Source organism: Simochromis diagramma, unplaced genomic scaffold (genome assembly GCF_900408965.1).
Source record: "Simochromis diagramma unplaced genomic scaffold, fSimDia1.1 OVJJ01000602.1, whole genome shotgun sequence".
Classification (NCBI taxonomy): Eukaryota; Metazoa; Chordata; class Actinopteri; order Cichliformes; family Cichlidae; genus Simochromis; species Simochromis diagramma.
Window position 1 is genome coordinate 8,211,799 of NW_024387040.1, and position 17,652 is coordinate 8,229,450.

The 17,652-nt window shown below is 40.7% G+C and overlaps 1 protein-coding gene across 1 annotated transcript in view; it reads right to left on the reverse strand.

The window, feature by feature from the left end:
- Window positions 1-17,652, reverse strand: part of LOC120741123 (collectin-12-like) — a 43,648-nt gene that overhangs the window by 13,904 nt on the left and 12,092 nt on the right. The window lies entirely within an intron of this gene.

Sequence of the window (17,652 nt, forward strand, 5' to 3'; positions counted from 1 at the left end):
CTGAATCAGAAATGCCTAAAGTGTGTAGGTGGAGTTTGGTGTTCGCTAAGGACTCCAGGAGGCCCACATCTGGATAAACAGCACTGGAGACTACATTAAAGAGGCCAGCTCTTCCCTCGGGGGTCCTGGTGGAGAAGCGACACAAAAACAATCCCCCCCACTGACTTGTTTAGACTCAGCGACATGCTTATTTTCCTGAACTTAGTCTTCTCTCAGCAAACTGCCTCTCTTTCAGTCGCCTTGTGTGAAAAGATTTCTTCCCAGAGAAACGGAGGCAAACGGTGTGTAGGTTTTTTTTTTTTAATGCAGTGTCAGGACTGTGGAATGAAATTAGGGGCCCTTAGCGTGTGGGGACACTTTTGGAATATTCCTTTTCAAGGATATTTTTCATGACAGATGAGTGGTGAGCTCTACAGTGCTGACGGGAACACAGCTGCATTTCATTTTCAGTTCAGGCAGTGTGTGTGTGTGTGTGTGTGTGTAAAGGTTGGGAATGTAGTGTGTGAGTGTGTGTGAATTTTGTGTTTTTTTTGGGGGGGGGGTATTTGCTTTTCATGTACCTGGAATAAAATTTTTTATAAAGGAATACAAGATATATTCAGATTAACAGGAGCCAGTCAGTTCCCATCATACGTGGACCTGTAAAGTGCAAGAATCACTTAGTGCCAAAGGTTTAACCACACATTGCGCTCGAGTGTGTTTTATATGGTGAGGTAATTCTTAAATAAACTAAAAATCCAGCGCCGATTGGATCCTCAGTGTCCCACTGGGAGTTTCGATGCCAAAGTTAACAACATCATTTATTCTTATTGGTGTGAAGGGATTTTTTGTAAGATCACTGATTGTTAGACCTCAGTCAAAGACCGTGTCAAGTTGGAGAGGAGGTGGAACACCTGGTCAACCTCAACAGGAGATTTACTGTAAAGAGTACAAGCAAGTGATGGATGAAACTGAAAAAGGGGGTTCTAGATGTAATCGTTCCATGCGATTGATTCTGTGCAAACTCAAATGACACCACCATTACCTCACTGACCAGCAAGAAGACCTACTTTACTTCATATGCCTTAAGGTGCACTCAGTGTATCGGGCCAGTACCCACACTGTTAAAAGCATGTCTTCAGTGGAGGTAAACCAACAAATCAGCCAAGCTGTTTTAACCTGTTGTAGAGTTTGGGATGTTCGCGGTAGATCTTTTGGATCCCGATGGTTGCAAATTGGGAGGTCCATGAATTGGACTTGACTGGAATTTGTCAACTATTACAAACCTTTGGGTTCTGGCATTTATGATGATGTAATGATACAATGACACATGCCACCTACCAAAAAATTGCCACCCCCAGTGGCCCTTAATGAAGGCCTCCCCTAGCAGGACCCCTTCCCACTGCAAAATCTGCTCAGGAAAGGTTTGAGGGACGGATCAAAGAAGCCAAGTATTCATACAGCCTCCACATTTCCCACATCACAATGTACTCACATAGCACTGAGGCCTCACGTAGCAACCTACAGCAACCAGGATCCACTGCCAACATCCTGGTACCTAATACCAGAGAACACCCACAGAGATTTCCTTTCTGAGTCAGGGCTGTTTAGGCAGTACAAGGTGACTTATACATTAAAAAGTAAGAGGCTGACTGGTGTATGACTTATCATACATTGTCATTTCAACCATGTACAGTGGTACAGTACAGAGTGAAACGAGACAGCATTCCTCTGAGATCCTGGTGTTACACATGACATGCCCCGCAGGGGACATGGGAGAAAAAAAAAATTAGGGAGAAAAAAAAAAAAATTAAGACGGATTTTTGCGAGATCTCGCAAAAGTATTGCGAGATCTCGCAATAGTTTTAGCCGCATTCTTCGGAGGCCGCCAGCTTGAAGCCGACCGGGAGGTCGAGGCACGATGTGCCGGGAAAGCGGTGTTCCTCCCGGCTGTAGTAGGTCTCGACCTCCCGTTAGCTTCGAGCTAGTGGGTGTCAGATCTCCAAAAACGTCGGAGCACTTTTGCAAATATGTGATGGTCGTTGTAAACCGAGGCAGGGGTATTTGACGTTTACACAACTACATTCACAGCCTCAAAATATCTTAAAAAGTGTTTTTGTGAACCCGCATAAAGAGTAATATTAACACTAAGTAGCTGCCGCCATTGTTGGACTTTTGCGAGATTCTCGCAAAAGTCCGTCTTAATTTTTTTTTTTCTCCCTAATTTTTTTTTTCTCCCATGTCCCCTGCGGGGCTCCGTATCTGTCTGATTTCATGCGGTAGCTTTTGGATTTTTTTTTTGCAGGAAACGATACAGGTGAGAACAATTAGTCTGAATAAAATCAGTGAAGTTGCATCATAGTAAAACTGCTAACACAGAAGAGTCTGTAAATGTGAAGCAAACGATAGAGATTTGGCAGTTTTTAAAATGCTTTTGTTCCTGATCCAAACTTTACTCTCTCAACTTAAACAGAGAAGATTTATGTTTTCAACTCAAAACTGTACTATAAAAAAAATGGCCTTGAGCATTTGTTTCCAACGATGACAACACAGAAGCCCATAAATCTTATCAAAGTGTTTCAAAGCAAGACGTTTTTAAGCAAAATCAGTAACTTGTGACTCTCGTCTTGCCAAAATATTCACTTCTTTTCATTCTGTGGCCACAGAAAGATTAGGAAAGTGTGACATGAGTCAAAGAAATGAGAGAAAACTGTGGAAACTGCAGTACTCAGGCAGGTTAAGAGCCTTATTTGCCTTCTTATGTGTATTAACAGGTTTTCATGCCTGAAACATGTTAATCTTTTCAAAAACACAGGTCCAGTTCAGGGCACGGAGCGAAAGTGATTACCGCATCAGGAGTTACCAAAGTCTTTCCTCGGCTTGGTTTAACTGTAAGCAGAGAAGTGCACTCTGGGAATATGGCCATGATAAATGATTGCCTTTTCTGAATCATTCATAACTGCTGGCATGTTTGAAGTGTCAGCTCGTGCAAACTTCCCCAATGAAGTGAGCACATCAGTTCATCAGCTCACAGTAATCAAAGTGCTGCTGTTCCAATCCAAACAAGCTGACAGTGTTTACAAATCTGCTGCGCTGAAATGATACCAAAACACTTTGTAAGTGTATGAACTATTGCACAGGCTAAACTCTTTTCCATCTCAGTGCACCCCTGATTGATGAGCTTCAGATGCTCCGTGGATTAAGTGGAGAATTTCAAATTTGACAGCTGCCGTGACACAAAACACGTGGCAAACATCACAATAGGAAAGGAGAGACTTCGGTTCCACAGCTAATTTACAAGAACAAAGAGAAAAGACATCAGATGGAAAAGCTTAAACCTGAGTGTCCACACATGAGTGGACTGTCCAGTTCAGAGGTCATAGCGTGCCTGCTGATTATTTTCCAGTGGGTCACTTCCTGGATAATCGGCTTGTTTTTTTCTTTTTATTTGTGTGTCAACTGTCCATCTTTTTTTACAGCTGGATTCCATAAACGTGAATCATCAGCACAGGACAAACTAAAGCAGATACACTTCTAACTGGCTTGTGTTGACTCAGTAGCAGAAGCTACATTACCCTCAGGGCTAGAAGTAAAATCTTTCACTTTCCTAAGAACTCAGAGATTTCACATTTGACAACCACAGTTTTTTTTTTAGTTCAACCCAACCAAATGGCCAACGTGCAACTGAGACAAAATTACAAGTTTACCTTGTGACAGGCTATGTTTAATGTGAAACACAAATCCTACCATCAGTATCCACTTTCCCTCCAAAGGCTATGACTACATTGGCCAGCTGCAACATCACCACCAAGGTGTGTCCACCATAACATATCTAGTTTCTATTGTCACAGTTTCCATTGGGTCTGCACATAAATTGGTCACATTGCACGCCAGCTCTGTGTCCTCAGAGGTCATGGCCACTTTGCACACTTTATGAGATCAGGACAATTTGAAGAAGCATTTAATTGGATAATTCCAAATAAATGCAAGGACAAGTTTCTTATTAATTAAAGAGCTCCGCTTTCTTTCATTTATTTTCTCTGAAGATAATGCGTGTGTTGTCTTACTGTTGCAAGCAAATAAAACCAGCTGTTCACCTCACAGCAGCTCTTTGTGAAGTTTTCTGAGGCATACCGCTCCTTGAATCGAGGTAGATGTTAGGGTTTTTACAATAGTCAAATCAAGGACAAGAAAACTCGGTTTCCTTTAGAAAAGGCATTGTTTTGTTAACTACAAATAACTGCCTGGAGGCATTTTTGCAATGGTCACAAGTGACAAAACAAAAAGGACTGTGTATGCTAAGTATGTGGCAATCTGATATTTGGATCAGATATTAATACTGATACCGATACTGATCTAAAGGCTGGATCAGATAACGATTACATATCGATATTTCTGACTGATATCGGTGATGATATCTGATCCAGGTATCGATCAGATATTGCTAGTCTATTCAGTTCAGTTTGATGGTTTTGTGTTTAATTAATCATGGGACAGCGACAGCCAGTAACAGACCTAATATAGCGCGATAGAAGCTGTGTATATAGTCTGTACATAGCCCAACCATCAAGGCAAAAAGCCACCCTCCATGGGTTCTTTTGGGGTCTTATTCCTGATTTAAAAAAAAAACAAAACGGAATTGTTGATTTTTGCTCCACAATATTGAAAGATCTTGCAATTTAGCGTAAAAGGTTTCCTAAAGACAAAGAGTCATATCCACACTTTACCCAAATGAATAAAGTCTAAAGTATAACAACTGTCTGTTTGTGTGACAAGCAGACACAGGGAAATGAGTCAGTCACTACAAACAAGCTTTCACACGTTCTCAAATGTCTGACACACTAACACAGCCCAGATGCACGAAACCTAACAAATAAATAAAATATGGAGAGGTTTGCAGCTCAGCAAGCTTGTCTGTGCATGTAGTCGGATCAGACCTGATAAATAGAAAAGTTTCTGGAGTGACAAATTTCTCAGTATGAGAGGAAGATGAACTTTCACGAGACAGTGGAAAAACACCACGAGCGTCAGGCTCCTTGACCACAGTTTACCATCAGAGACTCCTTTAGTTTGGTTCCTCATCATTAAAGCGGACACCAGTTCGTCATCTTTCCCACTCGCCTACACAGTTAGACGCAGTCGGATCATACTGACCACAACCACAAAAACAACCATCGGCCAGGATGCTCAGACCACAGGCTGACACCAACACTTTTACTGCTCATAGCAAAATATAAAGAATGGTGCTCCAAACACAAAGGGCCTTACCAAAACAGGAAAAATACACTAGTGGGTTTTCAATGAGAAAGGATTCCCTTTGTCATCCTGTATGTTTCCAACAAAGTCATCCATTGTTTCTGTAAAACCTCTGAATTGGAACAATGTCCAGACAGTGTCCACCTTGGTGATAAAAAAATGTATCCAAGCCTGCATCTTTCATCAGCCTCATTTCCTGAAACAAAGGATTACACAAACATCGTCTTTTTCATCTCAACATGGGCTCTGAAATGACAAAATAATGTCCAGGAGGCCACAGCTGATGCATGTGCCTTGTTCATTAAAACACCATGTTTATTTACTGTAAATAGCAGCAGGGACGCTATAGTAACGGCTGAGAACACAAAGCTGTGAGCTGAGGTCACACAAACTGTGATTTGGATCCCTGCCTTGCTTAACATGCTCTCAAGCCCTTTCCAGGAACCAGAGTGCAGATCTACTCCAAAAGGGTAATCAGTGAATTATACCTGGCACCAAAGACAAAGAAAGGAGTTCAAGACAAACTTCAGCTTCAGTGGAAGAAGCCTTCAAAGAAAAAAGGAGTTTTTTCACAAGACTGCATAGAGTCCTGCGAAAAACTAAGTGCATCCTTACTTCTTCCAAAGGAATTAAGAGGACAGTCAAATACACTTGATTAACATATCATCTGTAAGTGTGACCACCTCAATAAAAGCAAAGGTTTTGGCAGTTTGCTGGAAATTGTGGTGAAGATAAAGACTGAGCCTCAAATGGAGCTCTGGCTGAGGTGTCTGAGATTGAAATGGGGAGTTGGTGGGTTGCACGAAGGAGAGTCTGAAAGGGAGAATGATGGAGAGCACAGATTTTAAACCATGTAAAGCATAGGCTGATTGGCTCAAAGAAGGCAGGCAAGAAGATGATTAGACTAGAGCAATGATGTCAGTACTGAGATTGACAGCATGGGAAAGCAGTAGACGTGTAAAGAACAGAAAAGCAGCTTACGCAGAAGCTTCATATTCTACAGGCCTCAGTTAGCATGTTAAATGTTAAGGTTCATAAAGATACAACTAGAAAAGACAAAGCAAGGGCAGTTTATTTGGAAGGGGTGCCAGGAGAATATGGCATCACAGGTTAGTTTTGCAAAGCTGCATCTGTACACACCACAAGACCTCTAAAACAACAGATTTAATGGATTAACTCTTAGTTTAGGACAATGCATCAGTTTGTTAAAGGACATAAATACACACTAACCAATGTATATCTATGAGTACAATATTGCTTCTGCTAGTTAAAAGTTTGCATGGACACCAGTGGATGTTGGATAAATTCAAACTTAAATGACAAAGCCATTTCTCAAGAGTGTTTTCACTACCAACTTTTTATATACAGATGCTTGTTCAAGCTCCATGGTCGTTATATTTTAAACACACCGCTAACTAAGACAATTCACTCCTTTTCCACACACACACACACACACACACACACACACACACACACACACACACACACACACACACACACACATGATTTCAATTTACTGATGAGCCATGAAAAACTGTAAAGTATTTTTCACTGCGTGCCAATACGTGTGTTTCCTGTTTTTTTTGTTTCTTCTAATCTGCCCTTCATTACTCAAACAGAAATAAGATGTTTTACAAGATCTCTGATACACTGTAATCTAAGCCAAGTTGTTTTACAGTCAGGAGGGAGATGATGGCCCAATGAATGAGTCATGCACTGCTCAGATTTCTCAGTGGCAAAGTGAGGGGGCCTGGACTGAATCATGTGTGTAATGTGTGTTTGTGTGTGTGTGTGTGTGTGCACGCGCTAACAAGTGCACTGGTGCATGACTTTCAGCTTTTGTAGCCATAACTGACTTTCAGGTACGTATAGCTGCAGAAGAATCCCTGCTTGATGTACATACTTGCATATAAACAAATCAGCTTTAAACAGTTGCCTTCAACTTTGGAGATTTTGGAGGGGTTTGATGAGCTACCAAACAAAAGAATATTCACAAAAAAGCTTTTTTTCCTTTTGTTTCTACACCTAATACCACACTGTTAAAGGCACAGAGAACACCTTATGTCCTCCAACATGTCCACTGTGCGTACTTTGAGGCTTTACCTGCCAATGATGCAATCAGAGGAAGTGCAGAATTAGGGCCAAAGGGTTGTGAGTTCATGGGATGGCTCTGGGGCCCAGCAGGAAACCAACACCATCCCAGCTTCATGTGTGGCCTGATTTAGGCTCCATCTCTTTTATTACATGTGATGGAAACCATACGGGAAAGGCGCTCACAGTTGTCAGTGACTGGGTGAACAGCAAAAGGAGAAGTAAAGACAATGAGGACAAGGCCAACGCTTCGTCACGGGAGGCTGAAATTGGAGAAAAGGTGAAATGTGAGGGAAAAAAGAGCAAGAGAGAGAGTGAGAGAGGAGGCAGATGATTTAAAGATTTGAGAGGTGGAGAGAAAGCACTGATGGATGGCCTTTAAAAGCCAATAAATCCATGTTAGATTCAATCACCATGAGCCAAGAACCTCTCAGGGACCATGACACCGGCCACATCATCCACGTAAAAACTGGAGGAGAGGGGAAAAAGTGGTGCCTTTGTGGCAGGATATCGCTCACTGAGCTTTGTTTCACATCTAACCAAAAACACTGTCAAAATATGAGGCAACCAAGATTACATCACCCAGCAGCTCTCTGAGGCTCCATCAGTCTGTTGCCTCACCATGGGGGTGTGACAGGGAACTATTTTTTTCCACATAATCATCTAATTCATCTGTCAGACCTGCTCTTATGCAGAGACGTATTTAAAAGGAAACAGACACGATGCATTTTGCTGATAGCTAGTTGTATTTTGGCTTAATATGAGAAAAATACCAATAACATCAAGTCCACGCTTTTGAGAGAAAACATTTCAGTTTCAGAAAATGTCTCAATGTTTCTGAAAGAAACGTGTCTCAAGGGACTGCGAGACAGAATGAAAAGCAGAATCAATTCATGCAGCTGAAATGATTGATTTTCTGGCCATTTGGTGGCAGCTGAAAACAATAAAATCTGAAATTATCCAATTTGAAAGTTGCTATGTAGAAGTGTTTACACACTCGACGGACACGGAATAAGAGCATTGGTGCTCAACAATCTACTTTGATCTTTACCTTCTCCCGAAAGTCACACTCAAAGAAAGTGAAAAATTGATGGTTGCTCAGTAATTGCAATGAATTTTTTCCACTTTTGGCAACCAAAAGCAAGTAGTTGCAGCAATCGGCTGGAGTTTATACACACAAACAGATGGGCAACATGTTGTAAGTATAGTTAAGGTCAGTCTGCACCAAATAATGCAACTTGTCTGTGAGATATCGTTGTGCAACAGGAGACTCGACTTGACTAGTTGCATTCTTGTTATATTCCTGTAAAGGCAAAAAGATCCATGCCGTTTTGTAGTTAAATGTATGCAACTATTTGTGGTGGGATTTTTGAATTACTGCTGTATGTACACAACAACAGATTTACAATCAATGGCAAAAATTGTGTGATATTTGCTGATTGATCACAAGCAGATTCCATGCAATTTCCAATTTGACCCCATTTAATCACAAACTGATTGCAGACTTTTAGCCATTTTATCGCCATCTTCATGCATGCAAGACAGTGACTGAATACGAGTGGTTGCAGATCTGGTCCCTGTTTTTGAAGCAACCATTCTAAAGGCAATGAGAAGTCAGTTTTGCAATCATTTTGGTTGTGCCAAGGTCTCCACCCACTGTTTTTCTTTTAAGTGACATTAGCATTAGCCGCTAAATGGTCATCAGTGTTCACTAGATAGAAACTCACCTTGTGTGGTTGCTACTTTGGTTGTTGGCTTGGTTTAATACAGCTTAATAACAGCAATATCTGGAGTAATGCTTTGCATGTTTAACACGGTCGGCATTTGAATATATTCAATATTAGTCAAATTGGAGATTTCACTAAATGCTTGTCTGATATTTTAGGACGGCTGTCCCTATGAAACAGATTTCAGCTCAACTTTATTGCTGCTTCTTTTTCTTTTATTGCAAGTTCTTTACAGAGCAAGAGCCACATTTGGATTAAAAAAACTGTACAAGAGCTTATGAGTGGCAACAGTGTTTGCTTGTTCTACCTCCGTCTGCCTGATGATGAGTGTCTAGTGAGGTCATAGACTACGTATACAAGATTAATGTCACCCACTGGTTAGTACAGAACTTGATATTTTAAAACCTGATGTCACAAGCAAGAGGTGGATCTAAAGAAAGCAGAATACCGCTGTACACTTATATGGTAGAACTTGCCAATGACCAGGTAGGTCTTCCCTAAATTATACCCTCCTTTGTTGTTTATTTAACCCTAGAAGAGGCCATAATTACCAAAATGAACATCGTGCTCTATTCTGTGAGACTTAAAATCAGAGATTGAGATGATAAAATCCTCAGGAAAGGGTTTCCCCAGGTCATAGATGAAGTGAGCAGTGATTTTCCATCAAACTCCCAGAGAAGCCCCCCTGCTGGCTATTAAAAGGAATGCAGTTTTAAGACTTCCCTTTCAGACCCAGTCTTACAAGCGTATAGAGGTAAAAGGCATCAAAATCCCTGCTGAAGCTGAGTTTATTATTATAAGTGACTTCTCTGCCAGTACATATAGACTAATTTATAATCCAAAAATACTCATTAGTGCAACTTCAGTGCAAAAGTAAGCTCATTCACTCAACAGAGCTTAAAAAATGAGCATGCCAAACTGGTCTTTACCCATCCTACGATAATGATGCCTCACCAACTGATAGTAAAGGTAGAGAAATAAACACTTCCAAAATGTTTTCAGATGAGCTGCGGTCAGACAGGCACGCAGGCTGCGGCACCATCCACGGCCTCTCCTACTCACCCCCTCCCACGAACCCAGAGGCCCCACTCAGCTCTGCAGAGACTCAGCACTCGCTGCAGTTACACAAACAGGTTGTCTTTCCAGAAATTTCATCAACAATGGAGTGGGGAGTGGGTATGGACTTACTCGGCTCCAGGATTTGGGGCCCACGGAGTGACTTGGGTTCTAGTTACAAAGCAAAACATCAGAGCTTAAGCACTCCAAACACTGCAACTCACTAGTAAGTTTTATGAGTGTGTGTCTGTGTGTGTGGCCCACTGGTTAATGATCATCACATTAGCATCCAGAATTTGATAGCCTTCCTACGCTCAACTTTGAAAGAAATACAACACGATCAGCAAAAAGAGGAGCGACTTCAAAGTATGAATGCAGGAAAGCAGGACAAGAATAACACAGGAATCACTTTATTCAGCGAAAGATTCAAAGGCTGTCTGTGTTCAGTCAGCTGCCATTCAGCTGTCAGAAGTGAAGCAATTAATATCACCATGAAGCATTTATTTCTGCATCATATTCCCTTTTGCAATAGAGGGAAAACTGAGAATCTGTTATTCACTTTCAGTCAGCATTTTCCATTTTGATGGAAGTTTGTAGATCTGAGTTGCCCTCAGCTGCAAAGACTAGGAACTCAATTTCTGCCTGCAAAATCCTCATCGATCAATGCTGAGGTCCCCTGCTGGCTGATTCAGGTGCCACTCAAAACCCCACTACAAAGACCCTCCGTGCTGACGGAGCGCTGGCAAGCACTTCAAAGAAAAATACACAGCTAAATGTCACGAGTCTGAGAAAAACCGAAATAAAATAAATAACACAATGGTGTTCCTCTCATGAGCAGCTGGGATAATAAACCACGACATGGTATTTGTGGCATGCCCTGGTGGTTTTTGTGGACAGAGTTTTTGGCATGGGATATAAAAGCATCTTACACAGCACATTTACTACTTTAATACGTCTATATATTTAAATCTACTCTCTCTTTTTTAACTATGTATTCTCTTTGTTGTTTAGATATGATACATTTACTTGATATCAAAACATACATGTTTATATGAAACTTAATATTATTATAAACAATGCAGGTTCCTAAATCATCAAAAATCAGCTTTGCAAATATTTCATGAGGAAAAAAGCAAATTTAGACCCAAAGGATGCACACAAAGAGAGTTACACTAAAAATGTCATAAGAACAAAACTCCACAGGGCATTAAAACAAATTAAGCTGCAACCTTCACAGCCTTACTGTGGCTTAAAGATGCGATTCCTCTAATGGGCACTAGATGCCCTCTTTCAGAGAAGAGTCAAAAAATATTTGGAATAAATCTTTTCTTCAAAGTAGAAGAAGAATTTGTGCCATTGTGCTGTGGCTGCTCATCCCACCTTAATGATAACGGTAATAACAACAACGGGAAAGTGAATTACACTCCACACAAAATACTAAAAAAATAACCCAAAACAACTATGTTGTTTATATCAGACATTATGATGTCACATTGCCTAGCAACCGCACACAGCTGGCTAAAATAATTCGTTTTTATGCATGTCTAACACCCTTTTAAAGCATCATTTGTATTTAGCAACAGTTACATTTAATTTATATTAGCAAAACTTTAATTATACAAGCACGCCATCAGGTTGCTTGGCAACCATCCATCAATGGGCTAAAAATATTCAGTTCTTTTTTTGCCTTCAAAGAAAATCTGAAAGCATTCTCAAAGCATTTAATTTCATGACAGTAACATCACATTTAGCAAGGGAGTTCAAATATCTTAGGATTTTATTCATGAGGAAGTTGCGGCAACAAAATGAAGAGAGAGCTGAGCTAAAAGGCAAAGCTTTCGATTAATCAGATGATCCCAATCCTCACCTGTGATCATCAAGTCTGGGTAATTACTGAAAGAAGGCTGTGAATACAAGTGGCCAAAATGAGTTTCCTCTGTGGTGTTTCTCAGCCTGGTGAAGGCCTGGTGAAGAGATGAAACATCTGGAGGGATCTCTGAGTAAACCCACTATGCCCCACTATTCCTGCATGTTGACAGGAGCCTGTTGACATGGCATTTGGTTAGGATGCCACAAGGCTCTTGGGTGCCTCCCATTGTAGGAGGCCCCAGAATATATATCCAACACCCACATGAGAGATTATATATCTCATCTAGCCAGGAAACACTTCTGGATTACCCAGGACTAACTGGAAGGTTTTTTTAAGGGAGAAGGACATCTGGAACACCAAACGTTTGCCTGTTGCTTGTTTTTTCATTTCATGGCCAGCAGCACAAACAGGTTGAACAATACTGCAGCATGTGCAAGCAGCAGTATTAAAAATAGGTGATAGAGTAATAAATAAATGCGCTGCAGCACAATAACATTAACCAGTGCATAACACAGCTTAACAGACAGCTAAAAATAATCACCATGATGTTGTGCTTTATGTTCATCCACCTATAAATGCACTGAACTACACTTCCTTTTCTGCTGGGGCACTGACAGACCAAACTTTAAAGGACTGAATTCTGGACACTTGACAGAAACTGCATTTGAGGGAAAATCTCTCTGGGACAGTTTTATTACATACATAAGCCATGCTCATCACCACACTGGCCACATCCACCACTGACTTCACCATACGTACAGAGGACAGGTTTTAATTGACACATGTCATGCTTCCTCTCCTGCTGGACTCAGATTTTCTATCCAGATGGTTTCTGCTTGCAGCCACTAGTGTAGCTTGTGGGTAACGTCTGTATAACATTATGGTCATCGTGGAAGAAGCTGGTCTGTGATTGTAGGGTTTTGTGTAACTAGAATCTCTATCATTTAACAGTGGCTTTGAGGGAACATGGGGGGGCTGTAAAATATAAGCTGATCTGTGGTCTGTGTATTGTCAGGTGGTTAGAGTTTAAAGGAACTTCCATTGTTTTAATTCAGAAGCAGATGGTACAGTTTGACTTGCATGCAAGTGAGTGTGTCATGTAGTTGATGGTTATGTTATCTTTTAGTTTAATATATTTTAAACTAGTATTACAATTATATTAAGCAGTATCTGAGGACAAAAGAATACCTGATCAAAATATGAATTTCCCAAATGGAAAACTCACAATTACAATCACATATGTGAACTTCTCACCACAACAGTTAATTTATAAGAGAAAGAGAAAACCACAAGCTGAATGATCAATTACATGGTTGTACACTTTTACTCCAAAGCCTGACAAAGCTCCAAAGTCAACATTTCAAAGAGGAGCCGGTCTAAGAACTGATAGTTTGCTATGAGAAGTGGAAATGGAATGGAAATGCCTTCTGTTAATGCTGCTTCGTGAGTGTTGGGGTGTCTTCTGGGTGGCCTGCAACATCTGTGGTCGGATGCTGGTGTGTGGTATGTCAATCCGAATGACAGCAAGCCATCCTGGTCAGGAGGAAGAGCTACTTTTTTTCTGCTGAACCCTGTTTAGACAGACACACTCCAGACATGAGGGTGGCACTCTTTTAATTCTGAGTAGCCTGCAGTTATGACGAAACATCACGAGGCAGGAGGAGCTGTCTGACATCTGGGCGATACTATTTGCTGAATGCAGTAATCAACACCAGACAATGGTTTTAAATTGCTTGACAAAACTGTTTGTTTAGAGCAATTAAGAAGAAGTGCTGCGAGGAATGTCTACTCTGTAGGATAAAGGAACCGATCCCCAGGAACCAAAGTGTCTATTTTATTACTCCAAACAGTAAAATGTGATGACCAAAAGCAATTTATAATCAACCTACCTAATCATTTAATCTTTTTGAGTTCCAGCAGCAGACAATGCTAATGCTTCCAGGGTTTTGAGTGTCATCCATTCTTTTAAACTAAGCCTATTATTCTTTTCCCTTTTCTCTGTTTTGCCTGCTAGCAATGGGTTGGACCTCCCTTTACGTTCAGATTGGCTCAGATTCAACAAGGTGCTGGAAACATTCCTCAGAGTTTTTGGATCATGTTAACATGATTGCATCACACAGTTGTTGCAGATTTGTCAGCTGCACATCCATGATGTGAATTTTCTGTTTTACCAAATCTGTGCTGGACTGAATTGACTGCCTGGTAATTAGATGACTGTGGAGACCATCTAAGTACAGTGAATTCATTGTCATGTTTAAGAAACCAGTTTGAGATAATCTGAGCTTTATGACATGGCATTATACCTCGATGGAAGCAGCTATCACAAGATGGATACACTGTGATCACACAATAATGGACATGGCCAGCAACAATGCTCAGTTGGTACTAAGGGGTAGAAAGTGAGCCAATATGATGACATTACCACCAGCAGCCTGAACCGCAGATAAAAAGTAGGATAAGTTCCAATCCTGGGTGAACTGTAGCCTCAATTTGCTGTTCTAAACTGACAGGAGCAGTGCCTGGCATGGTCTTCTGCTGCTGTAGCCCATTTGTCTTCAAAGTTCAACATGTCATGCATTCTTCTGCATATCTTGGTTGTATATTGTTGTATTGTTACCATCAGCTTGAAGAAAGTTTGTCATTTGCCTCTGAACTGATATCAACAACACATTTTTGTCCACTGAACTTCTTCTCACTGGATGATTTTAATTTTTAATTTTTTTACTATTACACTGGTCAATGTTGGCTAAATTTTCACATATTATATACAAATGCTTTCACCCTCAGGTTTCAGACTGCTCTAAAGACTTTCCTGCTCTCGATCTGTATTATCTTAAAGAGATGTTGAGCCTCAATATGGCCACACGGTATGACTTTAAGCGGGCAAGCTCTACCCACCTGTTTGACTCATAGTGTGTCCTGAAGCTGAAACTGAAGCTGAGTACTCAACAAGTTTTGAAGTTGACCAAAAGTGCAGTTTTCCGTTTTGTAGGAAAGTTAAATTTGCTAAATCCTTCAACATATGACACATGACATTGATATTATTTCTTTTCTGTGCACTAAACAGCTACAAGTAAACATTTGTTTTTTGCCTCACCACTTGACAGAGGAGTCTTTCATCCAGCAAGCCCTTTATGCATAAACCCTTGGTCTATGCTTGCAGACACTGTCCAGCTGCAAGTAACATTACATTTCCCTCATGTACTGGTCTTAGACAGTATTTTATACATGCTTGTGATTGCAATGCGAGGTGCAGACAATCAGCAAAAATCTAGAGAGCTAAAACATCTTGTTTCGGACAATTGGATAAACTGAGGGGCTGCATCAAGGTATACAACACTTAAGCCAAATGTAAGATAATTAAGGGTTATTTTAAACTTTAAATCATGCGAGGATACTCCAGAATCCAAGAATGAAAATACAGAAATGAAAATCGGCATAATAGGTCTACTTTCAAGGAAATGAAAACAAGTTCAGAGGACTTTAGTTGGTACACAGCAAAATCTCCAGTGTTAAATTAACACTGGAGATTTTGCTGTGTAGCAGCAAGAGATGATTTGGATGAATTTATTAGTCTCTGTAGAGACTGCTTGGCTGGACTTAGAGGGGAACTGGCACTCCTTTCATACTGCGATACAAACGTCAAATATTCAACACAAAAAGCATACATGAGTAATATATACTCAGTGTCTACCAGCTACACCAGTATAGCACTCAGCAATGCCTGTATAATTGAGCTAACACCTGTCTGTCAAGCCAAAGGGAAGATTACAATCTTCCTAAGTTTAGAATATTAGGTGGATGTACTGCGTGGGGTTGCAATAAATTGCGTAGATGTTAAATTCAATTCAGACATGAGCTGGAGATCCTTGAAGCAGCAGCAGTCCTGAGAATTAACAGGTCAAGTCTGGATTCAACTTGCTTTTGAAGCACCCATTTCAAGTAGGATGTGGAAAATCTGAAGGATCTTAAATACAATTATTTGATGATTTGGTGATAAAAATTCACCTGCTGAAAGAGGCCCATCGCCTGCTGCCATGAAGGTCTGTAACAATACATAGATAGGCAGCATGTGTCAAACTCAAGGTTTCCAAGCAGAATGTGACTCAGAGCATCAACCCACCTCCACCAGTTTGCCATCTTCCCATCCAGCAATTATCTCAGCTCACACATCAGGATGTCAATGTGATTTTATATCAGAACAGACCATCTTCTTCCACTGGTCCATTGAGTATTTGTGCTGTTTCTCTTTTGGTGGGGTTTCCATCATAGTCAGCAAGTATCTTGAAGGTTCGCCATTTTTACTGATTCAGACAGATCATCTTCAATAGTTGACAGTTCGAATGACTCTTCAGTGGAAAGGTGGAAATCTAGAAGCCATTCTTAAAGTAGAGAGATGGGAAGAAAAGGCTGAGGTTTGCCAAATTACACTAGAACTGGACAGAAAATCAGTGCCAAAATGTTTTATTGAGTGATGAATCCAGTGATTGAGGAGGAGCTCAGGAAAGAAGTACAACACAGCATTTACAGCCATCTGTAAAACATGGTGGAGGTCCTGTCATATTTTGGGGTTGCATTTCAGCCATTGGCGATCTTGCCAAAAATTGACTGAATTACGAACACAGAAAAGTAATGTCAAATTTTGATCCACCACGAAATACCATCTGGAAAGTGTCTGATTGGCAACAGCTCCATTTTTTAACATGACAATGATCCCAAACCCACTGCCAATACAGTAAAAGCAAACCTGGATCGAAAAACACACAATGGAGCACTATCAGTCATGGACTGAGCAAAAGGGAGCCAGCATCCAAAGAAGAGCTTTGAATGTCCTTCAAGAAGCCTGGAGAACTTTTCCTGAAGACGACTTAAAGAAATGACAAGAAGACTCACCTAAAAGAGTTCAGACTGTGCTGAAGAATTAAGATGGTCATACCAAATATTATAAAAACGCCTTTTTTGCCTTACATTCTATGTTTTCACAGGTTTCAATTTCCCATTTTTTCTGTCAAAATATGAAGAAATGAGGGGACAGCTCAAGACTTTTTCACAGTACTACAAACATCATTTCTGCACACTCAGAGACATACCTAGATTGGCTTTGTTTTCAACGAAGCCAATCTAAGTGCACTCAACTGTATCAGCTGTGTGATCTGTAGAATAACAGAAAACGCACTGCAGCATATAGCACACACCATACATCCATAATGTATTCAAAGATGCATGCATGATAAGCATTTGGCAAAGGTGCCAGAAAATGAATTTAGTGAATTCCATCTGTCTGCAGTCTTCTTCACACATGGAAAATGTGAAAGCCATTATGGATCTGACAGGGCTTTGGAGCTGAACACTGTTCCTCTCTGCTTCAACTCCCTTTTGCAAACCAGGAAGCTGTGGGTTGATCTTGGCACCCTTCACGGTCATTTCTCCCTCCTTTCATTAACATTTTGGACTGAGAGTAAGAGCTTTAGGGGGCTTTATTACTTACACTAAAAGAGGAGAAATTAGAATTCCCAAATTCCTTGTAAAAGTGTGCCTGTGTGTTCTGCTGCCGGAGGTGCTGGAGAAATCTTAGTGTTTGTGGACACAGGGGACTGGAGCACATAAAACAGTTTGTAGTGCAAAAGTGAGATATTGTGTGTTATTCTAGGAGTGAAATCACATATGCACAGA